Source organism: Emys orbicularis, chromosome 7 (genome assembly GCF_028017835.1).
Source record: "Emys orbicularis isolate rEmyOrb1 chromosome 7, rEmyOrb1.hap1, whole genome shotgun sequence".
NCBI classification, from domain to species: domain Eukaryota; kingdom Metazoa; phylum Chordata; order Testudines; family Emydidae; genus Emys; species Emys orbicularis.
The window spans coordinates 52,275,949-52,301,309 of NC_088689.1; positions in this window are offsets into that span (position 1 = coordinate 52,275,949).

Sequence of the window (25,361 nt, forward strand, 5' to 3'; positions counted from 1 at the left end):
GCAGAGCTCTCCAGCAGAGGTGGCCATGCAATCTCAGAATAGAAAGAGGGCCCCAGCATGGACTGATCGGGAAGTCTTGGATCTGATCGCTGTGTGTGGCGATGAGTCCGTGCTTTCGGAGCTGCGATCGAAAAGACGGAATATAAAGATCTACGAGAAGATCTCAAAAGCCATGACAGAGCGAGGATACAGCCGGGATGCAACGCAGTGCCGCGTGAAAATCAAGGAGCTGAGACAAGGGTACCAGAAGACCAAAGAGGCAAACGGACGCTCTGGATCCCAGCCCCAGACATGCCGTTTCTACGAGGCACTGCATTCCATTCTAGGTGCGGCCGCCACCACTACCCCACCACTGACCATGGATTCTGAGGATGGGATATTGTCGACGGCCGCTTCCTCGGAGATGTTAGCGGACGGGGAAGATGAGGAAGGAGATGAGGAGGACGAGGCAGTCGACAGCGCTTACAACGCTGATTTCCCAGACAGCCAGGATCTCTTCATCACTCTCACAGAGATCCCCTACCAACCGTCCCCAGGCGTTAACCCGTACCCAGAATCAGGGGAAGGATCAGTCGGTAAGTGTTTTAAACATGTAAACATTTATTTTGAACAGAACAGGAATATTAACAGTGGGTTTTTCATGATTAGTTTGCCCTAGGCGCTTAACGTTTTAGTCCTTGGCAGTGCAACTACTGCCAAAAAAATCTAACAATGTCCGGTTTATCATGATTGGTTTGCCCTAGGCGCTCTATTGTTTAGTCCTTGCCAGTGCAGCTACAGTAAAATACGGTCTATATGTCCGGGGATAGAGCTGAAATCCTCATGGGACATCTCCACGAAGCTCTCCTGGAGGTAATTGGAAAGCCTTTGCATGAGGTTCCTTGGGAGAGCGACCTTATTGTGTCCTCCGTAGTAGGAAACGTTTCCGCGCCAGGCTATCAGCAAGTACTCCGGGATCATTGCCTTGCAGAGCATGGCGGCATACGGCCCTGGTTTTTGCAGGCTTTCACGAAGCATGCGTTCTTTCTCAGTTTCAGAAATCCTCATCAGAGTGATGTCGCTCATGGTGACCTGCTTTGAATTAGGGGAATGTTAGTATTGGGACTGCTTGCCAGTTCCTTTACAGAACTGTAACTGGCAGTTTACAGCCACGCGGTGGAGGCGGGAGAGGGGCAGCATACAGGGATCTTTCCCGGGGACAGCCGCGAGGGGGTGGGACAGGGGCAGAGTTCATGCTTGCCGGATTGCTGGCAGCAGGAACTGGCCAACGCTAGGAGCATTGCTTTGAACATGAAAGAAGGGCAGTGCTATAATTTAAGTTTTAAGCAGCCACAAGTCTACGGCCTACCATGTCAGCCTGCTACCCAAATTCCGCTGTCCTGCCCTGCTTGTCTGATCTGCACTGCAAGACCCCAGGCACTGAATGCGAAGGCCGAAAATTCGACCTTGTCCTGAGTGCGCATGTGATAGGTGCTGTGCATGGTCTTGTTCACAGAGAAAGACTATGTTCTTTGTTCACAAAAAAAATTATCTTTCTGAGGAATTCACTCCCTTTTCCCCATCCCACAGCTGCAACTGTCTCCCGACCTACCCTGGCATCACCCTCCCAGAGGCTGGTGCAGATTAGGCGCAGAAAGAAAAGGACACGGGAACGACATGTTCTCAGAACTTATGGGCTGCTCCCGAGCCGAGGCGGCCCAGCAGACCCAGTGGAGGGAGAACATGTTGCAATACCAGCGAGCACACAGCGAACGGGAGGAGAGGTGGCGGCAGGAAGACCAGCAGGCGACTCAAACGCTGCTTGGACTAATGAGGGAGCAAACGGACATGCTCCGGCACCTTGTGGATGTTCTGCAGGACCGGAGGCAGGAGGACAGAGCCCCACTGCAGTCTATCTGTAACCGCCCTCCCCCGCCACAAAGTCCCATACCCCCCTCACCCAAAGTCCCGTGAAAACTGTCACTCCACCCCTGCAGACTGCTCAAGTAGCAGAAGGCTGTCATTCCCCAAAATTTGATAAGTCCTTTCCTTCCCGCCTCACCCAAGCCCCCGTCCCAGTTTTATCCCCTAACTGTGTTGTTGCTAATAAAAAATACGTTTCTGTGAATTACTGTTTCCATCATGTTCTTTTAGAGGAGAGTGTGTTTGAAGGGGGGGAAAGGGGGTTGGTAATTGGACAGGACAGTCACCTTTACCAGGGTATAGACACGGGGGCAGGTTCAGCAGCAGGTCACACACACATTGCAGTCACTAGGCACCCTGGTCATTCTGGGAGGTGGTTTTCATGTTCAGTGTGGGGGGGGCTATGTGACTTTGTGGCGGGGGAGGGCGGTTAGAGATCTTATGCTGCGGTCCTTATCCTGGATCACAGAGCCACGCACCAGGGGATCTGTAACCGTCCTCCCCCTGCCAGAAAGTCACATAGCCCCCACACACAGAGTCCCGAACAGGAGGGGTGGCAGGCTCCGTTGAAACAACCAGTCCACCAGTGCGGACCGCTCTAGGAGCAGGAGCCTGTCATTCCTCGAGTTTAGAAGCGTCCTTTGCATCACTACACTACACCCGCTCCCCACCACAGTCTGCGTCCCAGTTTCAACACTTTACCCAGTTTCAACACTTTACCGCGAAAACCGTAATAAAGAAAACGGTGTTCATTAACAAATTTCCAGTTATTTTATTTTTAAACGTGTGTTGGAAGGGGGGGAACGGGGTGAACGGGGTATGTAACTAACTTAATAGTCACAGGTTACCCTGCTCACTGAGGAACCTAGCTTTCAAAGCCTCCCGGATGCACAGCGCGTCCCGCTGGGCTCTTCTAATCGCACGGCTGTCTGGCTGGGCGTAATCAGCAGCCAGGCGATTTGCCTCAACCTCCCACCCCGCCATAAAGGTCTCCCCCTTGCTCTCACAGAGATTGTGGCGCACACAGCAAGCTGCAATAACAATGGGGATATTGGTTTCGCTGAGATCAGAGCGAGTCAGTAAGCTTCTCCATCTCCCCTTGAGACGTCCAAAAGCACACTCCACCACCATTCTGCACTTGCTCAGCCGGTAGTTGAAGAGTTCTTTTTCAGTGTCCAGGGCGCCTGTATAGGGCTTCATGAGCCAGGGCATTAGCGGGTAGGCTGGGTCCCCGAGGATCACTATAGGCATCTCCACATCCCCAACAGTTATTTTGTGGTCCGGGAAGTAAATACCTTCCTGCAGCCGTCTAAACAGACCAGAGTTCCTGAAAACACGAGCGTCATGAACCTTGCCCGGCCATCCGACGTTGATGTTTGTAAAACGTCCCCTATGGTCCACCAGTGCTTGCAGCACCATTGAAAAGTAGCCCTTTCGGTTAATGTACTGGCTGGCCTGGTGGGCCGGTCCCATGATAGGGATGTGAGTTCCATCTATAGCCCCACCGCAGTTTGGGAATCCCATCGCAGCGAAGCCATCTATGATGACCTGAACGTTTCCAAGGGTCACTACCTTTGACAGCAGTAGCTCAACGATTGCGTTGGCTACTTGCATCACAACAACCCCCACGGTAGATTTGCCCACGCCAAAGTGGTTCACCACTGACCGGTAGCTGTCTGGCGTTGCAAGCTTCCAGAGGGCTATGGCCACTCGCTTCTGGACAGTCAGGGCTGCTCGCATCCGGGTGTCCTTGCGCTTCAGGGCAGGGGACAGCAACTCACAAAGTTCCAGGAAAGTTCCCTTACGCATGCGAAAGTTTCGCAGCCACTGTGATTCATCCCAGACCTGCAGCACTATGCAGTCCCACCAGTCCGTGCTTGTTTCCTGGGCCCAGAATCGCTGTTCCACAGCATCAACATGACCCATTGCCACCATGATGTCCATGGCGTGGGGTCCCATGCTTTGTGACAGGTCTGTGCCACTCTCAGACTTCATGTCCTCACCGCGCTGCCGTAGCCTCCTTGCCCGATTTCTCAGCATCTGCCTCTGGAAAAGGTGGATGATAAGGTGTGAGGTGTTGACAACGGCCATAACTGCAGCGATGGTCGCAGCGGGCTCCATGCTCGCAGTGCTGTGGCGTCCGCGCTGTCACTCACCAGAAAAGTGCGCGAACTGATTGCCCGCCGGCGCTTTCACGGAGGGAGGGCGGGAGTGACGGTTGGATACCGACAGTTACCCAAAACCACCCTCGACACATTTTTTTCCCCAGCCGGCATTGGGGGCTCGACCCAGAATTCCAATGAGCAGCGGGGACTGCGGGAACTGTGGGATAGCTGCCCACAGTGCACCGCTTCCAATGTCGACGCTTGCCCCGTTAGTGTGGACTCACAAAGTCGAATTACTGTCCTTAGTGTGGACACACACGTTCGACTTTCTAATATTGATTCCACGTATTCAATTTAAGTAAAATTGAACTACTATCATAGTGTAGACATACCCTAAAGGATGGAGGTTACATATTGACATTGCATATAACAATAAATTGCTGAATATTGAACATCTTACTCTTGGCATCACGTTACAACCAAAAAATAACTCTTACATTATGACACGAACAGGCTTTCACACTTAATATTAGATTTCATTCCAGATCCTATCATTGGGCAGGTCTGTGGACACATACATTTTGAGACATTCACTCCATCCTCTTTCCCTAATTGACACCAACCTCTGGCAGGTTTTGTGCACTTCCTGGTCTTGCAGTGCACCTCTGGAGTGGGTGAGAAAATGCAAGAGGACAGTTCTCAGATTGAGTCTAACAATGAGTCCTCACCTTTAACTAATGTGTGAATGAAACATCTTGTTTTCAAGTACAGGGGAAAATCTTCTGTAATATTAGCTATTGGAGCCAATCAATAAGGTTGTGTAGAAAGACTGAGCTTATCAGGAACTAAGCCTGACAAATGTGCTACTCTCAGCTCCCTCCCAAGCTGATCTAGTCACTTTCCTTAGGTCCATTTAAAACATTGCTTACTGTGTGCATGGGAAGAAGGGGAAACTATTGGTTTTGCTCATTAGTCATCTGGGAAATGGTACAATTGCTTCTTCCAATAGGTGGCCAGACACTAGAGCAGGTTTAGTGACTTAACAAGGTCTCTCCCACCCCACATCTACTGGCCATGTGTGCATCCTGAACTCAGCTGCAGCCAAGACTGATTTCATAATGGAATCCTTATCAGGTTAATAATAGAGCATCTCCCCAGTGAAGCTCATTTAAAGTGGACCCAGCAATAAGTCTTGCCTTTAGAGGTCTCACAGAACTATTGACCTAGTGAAGCAGGACCATGTGCAAAGTTTAGCATGGCCAGCTGCACAGTCAATAGGGTGCTACTGCTTCACAAGTGATTCACAGAGACCACAGGAGAGTTCAAATATGCTTATTTCCTGCTCAGTGAGTGACTAGGTGAGCAAGCACGTTTCTGGGAAAAAATCTCCTTGAATAGTTACTGCAACAGAAGCGTGCTCCTAATCTCATTTAGAGATGTTTTATTTTGCTAGTCAGTTCCTAGTTTAAAAAAAAAAAAAAAGTGGGAGAAGCTGGTGAGGGTGGAAAAAGCCAGTTTAGGCTTGTAGGAAAGAAAAGGTGACCTAATCTGAAGGACAAGATACTCAAAGGCTTTTGCCATCGTGATTTCCTATGTCACCTGAACAAGCATTATCATCTTTCATAGCAGCTAATACAAAAAAACGTGCTAATGATACTTCTCTAAGATCTGATGTTACTTCTTGCACTTTTAAAATTTGCTTAAGTTTGGAGGATATGTTACACTGCATTTACTTTACATTGGGTTTCTCCATTTCAGAGTAGTCACCTTTCCCTGAGCTCGTTAACTCTTTTTTCAGCATGACTGTAACTATGCTCGTGTTTTTATTATTATAGGTTGTTGCTTGCCTGGCTCCAACTGCTGTTCTTGCTTTGGCCAGCAGAGGGTACTCAATGAAAGGTTAACATTTTGGGGGGAAATGGTTTTTGTGTTGTCACTCTGTTGTTTATCAGATTGTCCTAAAAGCTTAAGGTAAAAGCTACATTTCTGCTAACTGAAATGCATATAATAAGAGAAATAGAATTACTGGAAATTACTTCTGAATTGCCTTACTATGCAAATTGGCTTTGTGATTTACGATTAAAACTGTTGATGGAATTAAAATTTACTATTTAATCATGTAAATTCATGTTTTTATTCAATGATCAGTTAGTAACATGGGATATATAATATGTCAGGACATTGATGGTTTTATTTGCATTCTTTGTAGAAATGTATAAAGTCTAATCATTTTAACATATGGCTTTTAGAACAACTAAAGCCCCAAACATTCATAAAGTAATTTAATTATAAATCATAATAAAATACACATAATAGAACTAAATCAACTTTTCAGAATGTGTAAAGCTAGACATGATGCTATATGAAAACACCTATATAACATGTTTATCCACTGAGATTAATACTGATGCTTTACCCGCAGTTTTTATCCTCTTAGGTCAGATGTCCCTCTGGTGCTTTGCTCTCTGTTATGTCACATTCATTATAATCTCCTCTCACTGCCAGATGTTGACTATCCAGCTTCTAAAAAGGAGTTGGACTACCTGTGTTCTTCCTCTTTTCAAACAGACCATTTGCCAGGCTTTGGGTAAACAGCACACACTGCCCTTCCTAGATCTTCATTATTCTTATTTAAGTTATGCTGCAAGAGCACAGGGCCCTCATTATGCTAGTCATTGTCCATCAAGTAAAACAAAGCTGCCTCAGAGCTCACAATCCAGGATGGTGACCTCACACCACAGTAGATAAACAGAAAAAAGGATGGTAGTGGGCACAAGGTAACAGTAAGGATGGGTGCGTTTGCATAAATTAGGGCTAGTCTACACTGGCAACACTAAAACACTACCGTGGCAGTGCTTTAACATTCCTTGTGTGGTCACGGCTCAGTGCTGGGAGAGCTCTCCCAGCGCTCTGAATAAACCACCTCCATGGGGGGCGTAGCTCCCAGCGCTGGTGCACTGTCTACACTGGCGCTTTACAGAGCTGAAACTTGCTGCGCTCATGGGGGGTGTTTTTTCACACCCTTGAGCAAGAAAGCTGCAGCGCTGTAAATTGCTAGTGTAGACAAGCCCTTAGCAATTTCACTGATTAGAGTAGTCAGTCACAGGCAGAAATACCGCCTCACATGTAGGATTTTCCATTTCTTATTTTCACAATTAGCTTGGGGATGGTGACAGGTCCCAGACCACTAGCTCTGAAGGCTTCAGCCACATACTTGTGACAGCATGAGTAGCATCAATGTGAAGTGCTTGCCCACATTGCCCTGCCAAGGTGTAAACTTTGTTGGTCATCGGCCTTTTCTTGCTTGCTGTGATTGCAGAGCATCTTTTGGGAAGGGGCTCCTATCTGCCCCCTGCCTTCGACTGAGGGCTCAGATCAGAAGTTTGTTTCTTGTCTCTGAGAATGGACTTCAGGGAGAGCCCCCCATAGCAGCTTCTCTCCCAGCAATAGCTAAATGGAAGCACTGTTTATTAGAAAATGGAGAGGAAAATCAAAGCAATTCAGAGTTAAATAGCCTCCCCCTCCCAAGGCCTGCCTGACACCCCTGCTAGAGAGAGCAAGAGCACAGACTTGCATCACAGTTAATTTAGGCCAAAGAATAAAATCCTCTCATTCTGAAAGCTTGTGAATGATTCAGTCTCTCAGGCTGACAAACTCTCACACCAGCATCCAGAGAGGAGTCACACCTGTCACAGTCAGTGAAGCTCTCCTCCTTTATATGTGCTTTTGAAAATTAGGTGCAGCTTTCTTGCCTCCTTCCCTTGAGCTCTCAAGCAAACTGCTGTGAGTCCTAGATTATCCCACCTCTCTGGCAGACATTGCTCCCCTACAGTAGGGGAAGTGTGATGAGGATACCAGGACCACAAGAGCCACCTTTTGGGTCTTGAAAGATGTGAACCACCTATCCCCCGTTTGATGCTTCCTTTCCTTGTCAGGGGTCTCACCCAGGCAAGGGAGAGGAGAGGTTCATCGAAGGTGTTGGCCTGCAGCTGGTGCAGCACCTGTTAGGCATAAGGCTGCAAGGCCAGACATCACTGAGCCATCCAGGAATCCTTCATAATATAAAGCCAGCACAGAGCATGAGCTGAAATGAAGACAAAAGGTTTTCCATAAAAGGCAATACCTGAGGGATGGCATGGACTATCAGATTACTAGGCAGTCCTTCTCAGTTGCATAATATTTGGTTTCTTGGGGGAGGAGGTGTAATAATACTGACCGTCAGTTGGCATAAATTACTGTAGCTCCCTTGACTTCAATGGAATTATACCAATATACAGCAGTTGAAGATCCAATTGTATGTACTCAATAACCCTGAAAAGCCTGGACAGCACTGCTCCCTGGGCAGTCTCCAAAATATTGGTTTGGAGCACAAATGTCTGAGTGGAGTCAGGACACCAAACCAGAAGCTGGTATAGAATATCTTTTACTGTGAGAAAGGTGCAGTTTCATTTAGATTTCTATTTAGGAGCCCTTTTTATAGTGAAATTTGGAGTCCAACTTGACTGAACACTTGGACTAATTCTCTGGCTACAGCCTGGGCAGTTACTCTGAACTCTGCTATATGGGCATGCACCACTGTCCATCTGATAACTTCAGTATCTGTCCGTTTATGTGGGATCAGAAATGGGGCTTATTTCAAATTTTTTGGTCTATAATGCAAGGTGTGACCATTAGTAAACTGGACTCGCTCCTGCTCAGAGATAAGCCAGAGGCTGTAGTCTGACCCCTTGATTAGGTCCCCTGTACTTCTGTGTAATGTGCCGTAATGCCTGATCTCCTCTAAATATTGCATTTTGTGCCCCCTATGAATGTGGTTTTTTCCCTAGCTTTGTTCTCCTTTCTGTTGACCTGCTCATACATATGTATGAGAAACTCGGTAACAGTAAGATGGATGGAAAGATGCATAGCACCACAGAAAGTGAAAAACAAATAGCTGCTTCCATCCAAATTACTCCATATGTTCTGGATAATCTGGTTTCTATTTTTATTCCCCTTTGTATTTTTTGTTACTCTCTTTTTCTGGAGCCCTTCAAATAAAGTGAACACATGATGATAATAATCAGCGTCATCATAACGGGACTCATAAGTTATAGCGTATGGATATTGAATGGCAGCTGGAGGAATGAAAGGCCATGTATGGAAGGGGCAGTGGGTCTAGTGAAATTGACACAATTGGAGGCAGAAATTCCTAAATTCCTTTTCTGCCATTGTCTCATTGTGTGTGACACTGGGCAAGTCACTTAATCCCTTTGTTAAGTTTTAGCTACTAGGAAGCATTTTATCTTTATTTCTCTTGTAAGCATTTCTGACTTTAATACCTTATACTTGTACTCAAAGTCTCTTTGTAGTTAAATAAACTTGTTTTATTTTTTTAATCAAAACTAATCCACTGATGTGTGTAAACTGAAATTGCAAACTGTTGAATATTGACCCATTACAGGGGCGACAGACCTCTGATATCTGAATTGTCCAGGAGAGGGCTGGACAGTGCAGTGGGTTGAGGTCATCCTGCAAGTAGTAACCAAGGCTGGTGGAAGCCAGAGTGTGACTGGCGTGTTGCTGATAGGCTGCTGGGTCAGGGTTGTAGCTATATACAGACACTCAGGGTGTGACCCACATGCTGTTAGACTGTTTGTGAGCAGCCCAGGTTGGGAGCTACAACAGGAAAGCACTGTGAGGCACCCAGGGTTACAGGGCAGGCGGTGACACAGCCTCTCACTGGCCTGGATTGCAACCCAGGATTTGACAACCATGGAAGCTGGAACTCAGTTTTAACAATAGTGTGAACCACATGTGCCAGCTCTTTGATAATATATATGCACAGAGAGAGTGCATACATGTCTTAATTTATATCTGTGTTTTGAAATGACAGTAGGAATCCATTTAAATCAAAGTAGGACAATTTACAGTATTTTTATGTGACTCCATGGCCCTAATTATGCCTTCACTCACATGATTAAAACTCTCATCAGTTTCAATGGGGCTGAATATGAAGTGTAAGACAGGGCATAATTTAGCTCCTCGTGTCTCTCACACTGTCTTGCACCAACTCACAGGATCTGACATCAGCTTGAGCAGAGCAGCAGACATTTGAGAAGTGAGAGGATAATGAATAGAGTAAATGTAAAAATTTGACAGCACATTTGTTATTGATTTTATGCTGCAAAGCCCCCCATCCTGAAAACACAACTCAGTGCTCAACTTTAATCATGTGAGTAACCCCTTGGGCTTCAATGGGAGTATTCATGCCCCTGAACTTAAGCATATGTGTGATTGCAGGATCAGGCCATTATATTGGTGTGTAATGTTTAATGTTAGATGGCACAGATGTTATTGAATAGCATTATTCTGTTGTGTATGGAAAGGATGATGAAGCACTGTGACACTTCCCAGGGGTCTCAGGGCTGTGAGGCACTTTGCTAGCACTTGCCTTTAGCATGAGGACGCCTTGTCTGTGCCCACCATAGATCAGCTCATCAACTCCACCAGCCATGAGCAACACAATCACTTCCCTCTAGGACTACACAGGCCTCACTCTCTCTTTACAGATATAAATATGCACACACCAACCCTTGAGTCTTCCGAGTCTCCCTGGAGCATTCAGCCCCTGATCCCCTCGAAACTCTCAGAACTCACAGATTCACTGTTCCCAAAGCAGCAATGCACCCCAGCTTACCAGTTTCAGCTCAGATTACCACTCCACTTAACACACAGCACTCAAATATGTTTATAGTGAAAACAAGTAAAAGCGTATTTAACAAAGTATAGAGATTTGATTGATAGCCAGTAGGAGTATTGGAAATAAATGGTTACATATAAAATAGTCATAACACTCGTAGAACCTAGACTTACTTAACTAGATACTGTCATGTCTTACAGAGCAATGCTCACCCAAAGTCCTTCTAGCATTTTACAGCAAGGCTTGGCTGTGATCTTTCATTCATGAGACAAGTCATGCTGCTGGCCTGCCTCTTTGATGAAAGATGTAGGGGGTATCTCTGTCCCTTACCCATATCCTAACAATCCATTGTCTTTACTCAAACAGGATTCCCTTCCACTGCTTATTTCTTTCTGTACATTTTGTTTCTGGAAGATTTCACAATCTCTCAATTAGCATTTGGCTCAGTATGCAAACAGGCATCCATTTGAGACATACAATGCTCTATACACACATGACAGACAGAGGGATAAGGGTTTATTATTTTCTGCTTGAAAGGAACCTGTCTGAGGTTAACTGCCTTACGGACATAATTTTCAGTATAGATACATAACTCCTTAAATATTATCCATTCATATATTGAGCAGGGATGATGATGTCCAGTGGGCTACCTCACATGCTGCCCTTTAGTGAACTATTATACATATATAGATCCAGGGGATCCTTGTAAAACTCTATGCCCCATCTGTGCCCTCTGCCAGCTGGCACCAACCGGACCCAGGGTCAGAAGTGCCCACTTAGTGCTGGTTTCTTAGTTGAGTATTTCCAGATTAGCATTTATCCTTTTTGCATTGCTTTGTTCTAAATTCTTTTCTTTAAAACTTTTCCCCAGTAATTGCTGTACAACTCCCTAACAATGTCTTTGTAAATTAATGGTCTGTTCTCCATGACACTTTTTTATGTTGGAATGAGCAATGCTTTTCAATATATTCCTCAGTGTATTCAGGCTGACGAGTGCGCATTACCTCTTTGAATGTTCACAATGCTGAGCTGAGAAAGCTAGGTAGATTCTTTTCACTCTTATATTTTCAGAGCATTACATACGGTTTGAGCCATGACTCCCTTTAAAAAAAACCAAAACAATGAGAGAAGCATGGTTATAATTCCATGTAATGCTCTGAAAATATAGCCGTAAGTATCCCTTTAATATTCTAACAGTGATATTCTGGCTGGCTTCCTGGCTCTTTGTACAGATGCAGTTTTATTAAACTGTAAATTTTGTTCTCAATAAATGATTAACTTTATTGATGGTTCAGGATTTTAACAAGGCTAGTGAAAAACCAGCCTTTCTCATGCAACAATATAGAAAATTAATGGGCATTCACTGTATGTTTAGGTAGAAGGCAACAGAAAGCTATGTATATAGATGTCATTAATTTAACAACTGTGCAATTTTTTTCTCACATACGGTATAACCCAATTACAGGGGAAATATACTCATTTTACAGCACTCTGGAAGCAAGAAACTAAATACCAAATACCAGCATCAATGTAGCGCTTGGTAAAATGCCAGAAAGTTTGTTTCTAGCTGTATACTTTCAGCAGGGAGTGGCTTCTGGCTATTCTTACTCCACACCCTTTGTGATTAGAATCAAAGTCTGTTGATAGAGGATAAGTATTCTGTAGTTTCTGGTGCCCAAGGCTGGATAGCTGCCTACGGGCAATGGGCCAGATTAGTTGTCTCCACTTAAGACTTTTTGCTGGAAATCTCCCAATATGACCAAAAGTATGGGTCACAGATACTTTTTTACTCTGTTTACCATCTCTTCCTAGGATATTGCACAATCCCTTCTTTGTTTCTAGTTTATTTTCAGTTAACTGAATGTGGACAGCCCTGGAAACCTAAGTTGTCAGTTTATCCACCGAACAGGTGCAACATGGGTAGTGCAGGTTTCCCACTTCTCCCACCAAAGTGTCTCTGATACAAGAACTTACGCCTTGATACAGCAACTGGGTCCGTGAAGGCAGATCTTTAGAGTGTGACTTCACTGTGGCTCTAGGAAAGGAGTCACTTGAAAGATCAGGGCCTTATGTAGTTCTTTTTCTATTCCCATTCAGTTTTTGGACACCCTCATATGACCAACAACAGTGCCAGTGCTTGCCAGTTAAAATAGTTGATTTTGTGATGTGGATACTTGTCCACTAAAAATTAGACTAAGAACACAAATTCATTTCATAGGTCACTGGCCATCTGGCAATGACTTTAAATCACTTTCACTGGATTTGAACCACTGACGTAGGGCTGAAAAGCTTACTATCCCATTACAAAGCCCCTGAGATTTCAGTACCACCTGTTTCAGTAGAGCCCTTGTTTTGTATCTTGCATATTGCCTGTGTGCTAACCGGTTACACAGGGTGTAGGGAAACTCTCTAGCCTCAGATTTCAAACAAACACTTCTGCAAACACACAAACAAAAACTTTCAGACAGCAGGGCCGCCCAGAGGATTCAGGGGGCCTGGGGCAAAGCAATTTCGGGGGCCCATTCCATAAAAAAAGGTTGCAATACTATAGAATACTATATTCTCGTGGGGGTCCCTGCGGCGCCCGGGGCAAATTGCCCCACTTGCCCCCCCAGCCCCCGGGCGACCCTGCCACCTGGTAGTAATTGTAATAGATCTGATTATTATGTTCTGCATTTATAAAGGGCCCTTTGCTGTGGCAGCTAGAGAACTTCTCCACAGCAGTTAAAAGCAGGCCCGGCTGGGTAGACACAGCAGTCAAGTTACTGCAATGTTTGCCAGGAAGAAAGCAAATGAAAACTAAACAAAATCTCAAACTCAGATCAGTCTATCTTGCCCCACAGCTCTTGAAACCAGACAGCTAGTTCATTTTATTCACGCTCTGCATTTGCATTAGAGCTGATTGTGAACTTGAGAACCACTGTGTGGGGATGTGAGGGACTGTCTTTTTGTTCTGTGTTTGCACAGCACCTAAGGCAATGGGCCTTTGTCCATGACCGGGGCTCCTAATTTGAGCTCAGAACTTGCATGATGAGGATAAGTGGACTGTTACTGCCCAATGTGAACTATTGATCCTGTGTCAATTGGGGGAACATGGTATTTACTACTGTAAATCAGCTGAGTACATATAACCCAAGTGCAAAGACACGCCAAAGGGTATATTATTGACTGGAATTAAGGTTTATGGCAGAAAATTATTGCCCTGCAAGTTAACAGCACAACTGGATTTTCACCGTAGAGCTACGTACACAGACACGGCGCTAGGTTACTACACAATGCGCTGTGTAACCATTAGAATGGTGTGGAGGCCAGTGAAGTCTCCTGTCTGTCAGGCTGCAGACTGTCCTGGATTCCATTAAAATTAGCCTGGTTTGCCAGTCATTACATCGCTCGGATACACAAGCTGAAGGTTGTCGTAGGGAAGCTCTCACCCCCACAGTACATTTTTAAGGGCTATTTGAAGAAAAAAACGGACTGAGTTTTGGACTATAGAAATGCAAAGGGGTTGTTTCCTCTTGAGGGGGAGAATTTCTGCTTCCAAAAGTCAACGCTGTGCTTACAAGCCAAGTTTTCCAGACAAGTATTGATCAGGACACAGCATTGTCCAGACACAGTGGGAACTATTTCCAAATGACTGGCTTGCCCTCCCTCACTGAGGCCTGACAAACTCATTGCAGAGAATACTCCTAAATGCCCCCACCACTGCTCCAACTTCCACTCCCAGCTCTGCGCACTCCCTGCAGCCAGTCACCCTTAACCACTGGATGCGCTCTGCGCGGTTTCTCCAGCCACCCCAGTTCCGTGCACCCCCTGCAGCCAGAGTCACCCACAGCCACCTGACGCGCTCTGCACGCTCTCTCAAGCCACCCCAGCTCTGCGTGCCCCCTGCAGCCAGAGTCACCCACAGCCACCGGACGCGCTCTACGCGCTCTCTCCAGCCACCCCAGCTCTGCGTGCCCCCTGCAGCCAGAGTCACCCCACAGCCACCAGATGCGCTCTGTGCACTCTCTCCAGCCACCCGCGGTGCTCCTTCCAGCTGGAGCTGCCGCTGCCTGGAAGACGCGCTGCGAGCGGAGCCAGAGTGCCTGCCCCCTCCCACCCCATCCCCAGCAGCTGCCCATTAGCGGTGCTGCAAGAGCACGGGGAGCCCCCTAGCTCCCCTGTGGGCACAGAGCCGCCCTGTCCCAGCCCCTGTGCCATGCCCACCGCGCCCAGCAGGAACACTCGCGTGGGGCGCAGCCGGGTGGTGCCGCTTGCCGGAGGGGAGTCTGTGGCAGGGCTGGCACAGAGCCCAGGCGTCCCTGCACCCATCCTTACCTCCCCGTAGGGCCTGGGGCGTGGCTGAGCGCTGCGCAGGACAGGACCAGCCTGCCCCACACCAGCGCCTCCCTCCCGCTTACCTCTGCCCGGATCCGAAGCACCTGGATCCTGCTCCGCGGGCAGCTCAGTCAATCAAGCCCCTGGAAAAGGGCTGCGCTGCAGGCGGCGGCATGTCCTGCAGCTCCGTGCGGCGGCCACCAGCGTCTCCGAGAAGCCTCTAGCCCCCTGCGCCAGGGAAGGGATTCTCGGCCAGGACTCGGGGGTCCCTGCGGGGCCGGGGCAAATTACCCCACTTGCCCCCCCCTCTGGGTGGCCCTGTCAGACAGCCAGTCAATGTTTGGAACTCAGTCCATTTTTCTTGAGTGCTCACGAATGGGAATGCTTAGCTTGAAAGCATCACCTGGTCTAATCTATCAACTACAGAACTATCCAACAGCATATCGACAACTAAAATTGAATAATTTAGGTTTTTTTGCTTTTTAAATTATTTTCCCTTACAGAACATGTTCGGGTAACTGAACAAGCATAACCCACTGAGTAGCCTTAAATGCTAATTGCTAGTGTGGACCTGGAAATATTTTTCTATATTTGGTAATCTGAAAAATTCATTTAGTGATTATTTGTAGCAACAGGGAAATCACATTGTTCTTCAACAGCTAGTCAGGAGTGTGAAAACAGTTCAATATGGCTATCTGAACAATCCCTGTGGTACTAAAATAACAGTTATATTGTGTATAACTCAGTTACAGAGTACAGCATTACAAAATGTAAATGTTCTAAAATATCATTCATTAACCAATTATCAGTAAGAAATTCTAACTTAAAAGAAAAGCATATTTCCCTTTTCTCACCCGAAATTCCAGATCTTGGAAAAGGCTTTCTTATACATAATTAGGAGCAGAAATATATTTTATTATTACATTAACGGTGAGATTTTAATTGCATGAAAGTCAGGAAATTCAAATCTTTCTCTCAGCAACTATTAATTTAGTTTCTTTACTCCTATGTGCAATAGTATTTTCTATTCCAGTGTATGGTTTTAAAATTTAATGGCTTAGTTTGTTATGGAGAGATGGCAGCCTCTCCAACATAAAGTTTGTAGTCAGCTTTTCGTTATAAACCCATTTTTGTCTCCCTCTCCCCACCAAATGTACAAAATCAGTCCTTCAGGCTGCAAATTTTGCATGAAGGGTCTGTGGACTAAGGAGAATATTTGAACCAAATATGGGGAAAAGTGAAGTAGTAATTTATGTGATAAGGGAACTAAATGATTAGGTGTAAGTTACATTTGAAAAAAATATTTCATTGTTTTGTCAGGCTGTATCTCAAGTACAGTCTGTTCATCAAAAGATCTTTTAGTCAATATATTTTCCTCTGAAAGACTTTACTTAATGTAAAGGAAGGAAAAGGAAACAGTTCTAGAACACATCATCCTTTTAACTTTTGAAGTGTGAATATTTTAATTTTTCTGTTTTGTTTTTCGTTTGTTGTGTGCCTAATAATTGTTTAAAAGGATTTCTGTGGTATGCTTTTGATTGCTTCAGTAAACTCAGGCCAGAGCCCATCCCTCTTTAGACACAATTCTAAGCCCGTAATTAGCTGTCATATAACAGTGAAAAAAGAAGCTTCCAGTATGGAAAGCATATGTATAGAGCACTGAACTGAGTGTCAGGATACATGAGTTCTATTCCCAGGTCTGCTGTGTGACCCTGGGCAGGCCATTTCCCTTCCCATCCCATGTATGTATTGTCTTTTTAGATAGTAAGCAATTATGGCAGGACCTGTTTCCTACTATGAGTTTTGTTCGATGCCTAGCTCAATGGAGTCTTGGTCTCAGTTGGCACCACTAGATGCTAGTGTAATACAAATAACTAGTTTCACCTCAGTACCTCCTGATCCTGATATCCTTTCACTGCAACAGGCTGCATAATTTGGAAGTTATCCTTTTAGCCACTGCCAAATTAGGAATATCAGAATGGTCTCCCATGGATTTTATAAAGTCTGTCAAAGATCTGACAGACCTTCTAAGATTTGCTAAAGGAACACTGGACTTCTATAGTCTACAAATGGCCGAATGGATTTAAGAAACTTCTCTAACGGGCTGGACTATAAAGCAAAAATGAAAAACAATTAAATGTATATCACTAGCATGTACCCACATAATGACTCCATTTGGAGGGGTGGTTGTGAAGGAATGCAGAGGCTGGGGGGGTTGTGTTGCAGAATTTGTTACTTTTTTGTAATAGTTTGACTGATGCTAGTTTGGTGATCAGAGGCAGACTAGATTCTGTTAGTTAAGGCCCCGATCCAGCAACACATAAGAAAATGCTTAACTTAAAATACTGAATATTGAGAAACTCTTTGATTTCTCCCTCCATAGAAAAGGTGAAAAGCTATTGCAGACCTTCCAGGGCAATAATGGTTTAGTTTAATGGTCGGGGCTTAGCATCAGAAAGTAGGAAATGTGACAATTGTTACTCCTAAAGGGTTTTAATGTATTTGGAGAGGTGTTAAAACACACAGGACCAAGTTCATTCCAGATATAAGCGGGTACACTTCTACTTAGGCCTGGGCTGGACATGCCCCAAACAGTCATGCAACAGCCGGAACGGGAAAATTGCTGGCTGAAGGTTTGAGCACTGCCACCTTCTGCAGTTCATTGAGTTTCAAGTTTTGCTGCTGCAAATATCTAGTCCTGTGCAAAGCAATAACAGGAACTATATGTTAATTATAACTAAATATCTGCTCCTTTCTCTCTCAAGAAAATAACTTGCTGCTAGAGTCCAGATTGCCCCTGGCTTCTCAGAAGGATTGTGACAGGTCAAGTAACCTGCACTCACAATTACCCAGGTTTTCCAGAGCCTGGGAAAGCAGCCAAACATACATGAGAAAATAAAACGTACATTCACAACTACCAGCCTGAGTTAAGAGTTTGAATAGGAACTTTCCTTGGTCTAATTCTAAACAACAACAAAATCAACAAGAGGATGACCATGGGCACCCATTATTCAAGGACTTAGCCACCCCAAAAAGAGAGACCTGATCTATACAGAGATTTGATTCCTAACACTGGCTAACACACACAGAAGCTGTAGAGAACCTTTTACAGTGCCTGGCCTGGCAGGGTGAAATAACTCTACAGCTGAAGCCAGCTTTTCATCTTCATTTTCATCATAAAGCCTATACTGAAGAAGCTGTGATCTTTTCTTTCCTTGGGGAGAGAGTTAACTTCCCTCCTGCCAGCCATTATAAACTCTGGGCCTGAATATCACTGTAATTATGATCTCTTTACATCAATCTGACAGTATAAAGGGGAAGAAACAGCCCCAGAGAATAGTGGGGTGATGGGGGGGGCGGGGAGAGAGGGGGGAAGAGGGCTCCCCTTTGGCAAAATGCTGGTTGTAAGGCATTAACCTTGCTCTGAGTTTCTGGTTGGGAGCGGGGAGAGGAAAGGCAAGGGTCTAGAGCACTCTGCACTGAAGCTGTTGTCTGCTTCCCAAGACCCACTGGGGTCTTGGGAAACCAAGTATAAGTTACAAGAGCCCAAGATTGCTCTAACTTACACTAGGTGCTGGGCAGGATCTTGACTGTCCCAGAATATAGAGAGCACAAAGAAGGCTTTAAAGCCATGTTTGACCAGGCCTCTTTCTGTTCTTTAACTGAGAGCACAGGCCCCGCCTTTGCCAAACGATAGCATTTCTTTATAGTCTTGGATACACTTTTATAACAGAATGTAGCACTGCAGGTGCACAGAAGGCCAAAAAGAAAAAAAGATCCCTTTAATTATATAGAAAACACAGTAGGATAATTAAACCACATGCAGTGTATAAATAAAAATTATAGGCTGTCATATGTAATGTTTCACATTTAACTAATAATGAGAAATAAGTGAAGTAGTGCATATCAGCTGAAGTTCATTAGTCCATTTTATTGTAGATATATCTATTTGCACAGTAGGACTACAAATCAATACAATTGGCTACCTACTACCCGGAAACAATGTAATTTCTACATGAGCTTATGAGAAAAGTCAGTGTTCACTTCAATTTTAGATATGATGTTGGGATAATATGACAAAATTTAAATTGAGTAACATACCCAATAATTCTAGTAACACTGTAATTGTACCTACAATGAAAGGAACAGTTTAAATATCTTTCCAGAGAAGACTGTCCAGTCCTTTGTGAAAATAATGTTTCAACAGCAGTAATAAAATTTAATGAGAGCTCACACAGCAATTGTAGAATTAATTTCAATACGCATACAAAGGACTTATGATAACATTAAATATAGGGTAAAATTTATACTGATAATTCAGCTCTAAAAGGTCTATGACTTAAGTAAAAAAATCTTCAGAGGAATCAGTACAATAATAAAATGTTATTTATTTGTGTGTGTGTGTGTGTGTGTGTGTGTGTGTGTGTGTGTGTGTGTGCAAGGAAGAAATGTTATCTAGAAGAAAAGAACGATATATATGAAGGAATCCAAGGCTAAATCTTGATTCACCGAATTCAGGGGCAACATTCCCATTGGTTTCATAGGACCCACGATTTGGTCTAAGATGGGGCCTGAACCAACACCTGTTGAAGTCAATGGCAATCTTCCATGGTCTTTAAGGAACACCTGATCAGGCCTATAATGACTAAAAACCATAAGTCATTATTGAGGAGAAATTATTATACAGAATAAGTCAGAACCTCTGAGCATATTTCACTATCACTATGAAAACAATATCCATATATTACATATGACTATATAGAGAGACTGACTGGAAAAACCCAACTCCAGTTGCACGTGTGTGTTCTGGTTCAACCCATTATAAAGATAATTTCACATTTCAGACCTATGATATATATTTGAATCCTAGCATTCTCTAAATAACTTGGGGGGCGGTGGGTAGGGGTCAGGGCCAGATTGTTGTCTCCACTATTGCCCTATTTGCCATGCATGAGCATAAAAGAGCTATAACAGACTCTGGGGAATTCCTCCAGTACAGGAGCAATGTAAAGCTGACACATATGGCCTTACACTGCATCCCTCATCCTACCACCACAGATCCCACTTCGGGTGGGTACTGGAGGGAAAATCATCAAGGGTAGAAGTGGGAGTGGCTGAAGCACTTTGCACTGACTATTCTGGGCTGCAGGGCAGCTATGCAATGCAGGTGTAGATCACAATAATCTCTGAGACTTCTCCAACTCATTCTGGGGGCTGTGCTGGCCACCAGATCAGCCCAGAATTTGGGAAGCACAAAGATGATTTAAAGCTATATTTGTACTCCCCCTACCTGTTAAGGGCAGGACAGATTCTGGGACCCACTGTATCATTTAGGTGCTATCCCTATGCATGGGTTTATTTAAGATGTAAAAAAATTGCTATATTTTCATCCTCTGCCAAGTGATAGCAGATATGGGGGCATTTCAGGTTGGTTTCCGTTGAAGGATAAGCCAGTGACACTAAGTCTAGATATTTTCTTAGTGTAACTTGTTTTATTGACACTATATATATCAGTCCTTGAACTGTGGTGGTCACAAATGGCATACAGGTAATGCCTCTTTCAGAAATCTCAGACCCAACATCAAATGTCCATTTCCCAGGAAGCAACTCTGCCCCCACATTAACTTAGTGAGTTTAAGGCAGAGAACAAACTCTACTGTTGTTTGCAACAGTTTCCCAAAGGAATATGCATCACAAATCTCACAGCAATGAAGCATTTCTTTAGAGCTTGTACATTGTTTTCACAGTAAGAGAAAGAAAGTGTAAGACTACGTGTAACAATTCAATGTAGTGACTCCTGTCATAACAATATTATACACTGCCATTGGAGAACTAGTGTGTGATCACATAAGACCATATTGTAATGCAGAGGTCGGCAACCTTGCAGAAATGGTGTGCCAAGTCTTCATTTATTCACTCTAATTTAAGGTTTCGTGTGCCAGTAATACATTTTAACGTTTTTAGAAGGTCTCTTTCTATAAGTCTATAATGCATAACTAAAATATTGTTGTATGTAAAGTAAATAAGGTTTTTAAAATATTTAAGAAGCTTCATTTAAAATTAAATTAAAATGCAGAGTCCCCCGGACCGGTGGCCAGGACCCAGGCAGTGTGAGTGCCACTGAAAATCAGCTCATGTGCCGCCTTTGGCATGCATGCCATAGGTTGCCTACCCCTGTTGTAATGCATATGCACAAGGGAGAGAAGGTGGGTAGAATGAGCAGTGCTATCCAGAAGAAACATAGGTTATCAAGGGCAGCCTTAGAAAGCCACATTGCATTTCTCTGGTTTACTCCTGACAGGAGGGTTCCCCAATAAGATCAGCTTAGGTGTCTGTTGGGACACAGCCAGGGGCGGCTCTAGGCACCAGCAAAGCAAGCACGTGCTTGGGGCAGCCCATTTGCAGGGGCGGCAGGGATCCAGCATGGGAGCTGAGACCCAACGGGGGCCCTGGGAGCTGTAGTTCCTTGGTTAGCTCCCTGCCTATAGAGCCAGCCCTGGAGCAGGGAAAGAACTACATTTCCCAGCATTCCCTTGGCCACTACCAACAGGAAAGAGGGGGAGGGAGTGAAGTAGCTGAGACCTCATGCTGCATCCTGCTGTGAATGGAGAGCTGCACTGTGAGTAGGGATACCATATTTTAACATTCAAAAAATAGGACACTCCACATGGAGGGAGGGTAGCCCCACCCTGCCACCATCCACTCCCTCCGACTGCCCCCCACAGAAACCCTAACTCATCCAACCCCCCCTGCTCCCTGTCCCCTGATCACCCCTGCCCCTAACTGCCTCTTGGGACCCCACCCCCATCTAAGCCTCCCTTCTCCTTGTCCCCAACTGCCCCCTCCTGAGACCCCCCCAAACTTCTGCCCTTTGACCCCACCCCCTACCTGTCCCCTGACAAACCCCCAGGACTCCCATGCCTATCTAACCACTGCCTGTCCCCTGACTGCCCCCTCCAAACCCCTGATCCATCTAACCCCCCCTTCTCCCTGCCCCTGACTGTCCCCCCGAACCTCCGCCCCAGCCAACCCCCCAACCCCCTTACCGTGCCACTCAGTCCAGCGTGTCTGGCTTCGCGCAGCGCCAGACACATTGCTGCATACATGCTGCGTGCTCCCCTGCGGAGCCACAGTCCCCCCCCAGCACCTGCCTTCCAGATTTGAACACCTCAAACTTCAGGGGTGCTCAAGCTCAGTTTGGGCAGCTGTTACTTCATTTCCCCCAAATCAAATATACTGATCCACTGTAACTTGCTGTAGAAAAAGTAGGATAAAATTGAGCAAGAAATGCTTCCCAGTGGTTATTAGGACTGGAATTGCTATTTTCAACAGCCATTGCCTTGTTTGTTTGTTTGTTTGTTTGTTTGTTTAAAAAGAAGACAGTGATATTGCATTGGCAAATTCCCCATAGAAAGAAAGAGTGGAACAAAAGAATAATAAAGGCACCTCAACTTTTCCTCATTTATGTAGGACAGTCTTATAATATGCATCCAGATATCCTCCAATCACTCAAGCTGAAAATTGTTCCACTTTACTGCAGTTCTGTAACCATATGGGAACCAATCCTGTCTGTGTTCTGTGCACATCTAAAATTCCTGCTGAATGACCTGCCATGGGAGCAAGTTACCAGTGACCCAGGGCTGCGGCGGAAGGAGGGTGCAGGTGGGGGGGAGAGAGAGCCCAGGGCTGGGGCGGCAGGAGGTGTGTGTGGGGGGCAATGGTGGGGGGGAATGAGGGAGCCCAGAGCTGGGGCGGCAGGGGGTGTGGGTGGGGGGGAGAGCCCAGGGCTGGGGCAGCAGGGGGGTGCGGCGAGGAGCCCAGGGCTGGGACGGGGGGGGGCAGCCAAATTTTTTTTTGCTTGGGGCGGCAAAAAACCTAGAGCCGGCCCTGGACACAGCCCAGTTGGCTAAACACATTTGAGCAGGATCTAAACTACAGTTGATTATAGCCAGGATTTGGTCTACTGTTAGAACAAAAATAAGTTCTTTCAGACATGGGAAGGATACTTGTCTGACAAACTTCTGTGATATAGAAGTAGTTTGTTCACACTCACATAATTCAAAAATAGTTGTGCCCATTATTTAGAATCCTTCTACAGTATGAAAATGTATTTCTGGGCTGAGATCAAGCCTGAGCTATTTCAGACCATTAAACAGTTTGAGAAAGTTATAAAAGGTTGAAAACAATTATTCAGAATAGAAGTGTCTTCTATACCATATTATAACATCACTGCTCAGAGACAGCAATTTAACTATAAATGTCATTCCAGAGGCTGTGGCCCACACTCAGTTATTTTTCCATCCATCTTGCTAAGCACCGTGCAATAGGCTTTTTCCTGTTGAGAAAATGTGTATTCCTATATATAGACCAAGGTCCACATTCTGCCCTCAAGTACAGGAAACTTCCACTGCCTCCAGTGGGATTTGCATAGTTGAATTAGTAGAATTTAGTCACACATTTGGATTTATTCACCAAATTGTTCACACCCAGCCCTAGCAAGCTGTTGTGATGGGGCCCCCAGGATGCAACCTGGACTGTGGGACTGCTGAGCTCACCGAACGCACCAGCCTGGGCTGCCTCTAACACTGTGATGTTGATGTCAAGCTACAAACCTCTGACAGGCACTGCACTTACACAGACATCCACAGCCAGGGACACACTCAACTGAGTTACATGAATAATTTTCCAGTCACTCATGAACCACCAATAGAGAGGCTGTAACCCATTCCCTCCAGCTACAGCCATTTCCCCCCCAGAATGGTACCATCTTACACTGCTCAAGGCTCCCCTGGGCAGTGCAAGTTCATTAGTTCACCACTCCCTCAGTGTGGGGTGGACACACACTAGCCTTTGTAAGCTGAGCTGAGAGTTCCTGAGCACTTCAACCAAAACACACTGTTTTAAGTAAAATATAAAATAGGCTTATTAACTACAAAAAGATAGATTTTAAGTGATTATAAGTGGCAGGCATAAAGGTCAGAGTTAGTTACCTTAAGAAAATAAAAAGTAAACATGCAGTCCAAGTTCTAGAAACTAAGCAGGATTTGAATCAAGCAGTGTCTCACCCTGATAGATGGTACAAGTAAGTTACAGTTCCCCAATACACAGACTGGACTCCTTTTTTCAGCTTGGGACCACCCTTCCCCAGTTCAAAGTATTCCAGTATTCTTCAATATTGGGACCACCCTTCCCTAATATTCAAAGTATTCTTCCAGATCTGCTTTCAGGTGTTGAGATGGGGTGGGGGAGAAGCCAAGTGATGATGTCATGTCCCCTCTTTTATATTTTCTTCCAGCTTGTTGGAAAGATCTTTGATGTGACGTGGGGAACAGGCATCCCCAATTGCATAGGTACTGTCTTTAAGAAGTCTCTGGATGGCCATTGGGAGAGTGGATTCCCTTTAATGGGCCATCAGCACGTGTCTGACTGGTCCTTAGTTGCAGTCAATCGGTTGACTATAGGCATCTCCCAACCTCAGAACATATTTCAGTAACACATATAGGGCAACAAAAATGATTAGGGGGCCAGAGCACATGACTTATGAGGAGAGGCTGAAGGAACTGGGATTGTTTAGTCTGCAGAAGAGAAGAATGAGGGGGGATTTGATAGCTGCTTTCAACTACCTGAAAGGGGGTTCCAAAGAGCATGAATCTAGACTGTTCTCAGTGGTACCAGATGACAGAACAAGGAGTAATGGTCTCAAGTTGCAGTGGGGGAGGTTTAGGTTGGATATTAGGAAAAACATTTTCACTAGGAGGGTGGTGAAGCACTGGAATGGGTTACCTAGGAAGGTGGTGGAATCTCCTTCCTTGGAGGTTTTTAAGGTCAGGCTTGACAAAGCCCTGGCTGGGATGATTTAGTTGGGAATTGGTCCTGCTTTGAGCAGGGAGTTGGACTAGATGACCTCCTGAGATCCCTTCCAACCCTGATATTCTATGATTCTATGAATGCTTCATAATTTCACATATAATGATAGCACATACAATCCAACAGGATATTAATGTTCAACAGATCAAGGCTTTTAAATGATACCTCATAAGAGGCATAGTTTGTATAAAAATATCATAATTATCTGACAGTGGTGAATATGGTGGTTCCAGGGTGCTGCTTTAGGTACAGAGTGTCACTGCTGTCTAATGAAAAAATAATCAAACTCACTGCAGCACTCATCCAGTCTGTCTTTCACATTCAGGAAGGTCTCTGATGCCATTCACTTCTCTAGCTTTCTAGTGTTATATTACCTGTCTGTGCAGTGTCCGATATGCTGTGATCTAACTGTCCATTTACAGACTGACAGTTTTGAACTGTCAACCATGCACATTTCTGAGCCCAAAGACTTTCATGTGATTAGCACTTAA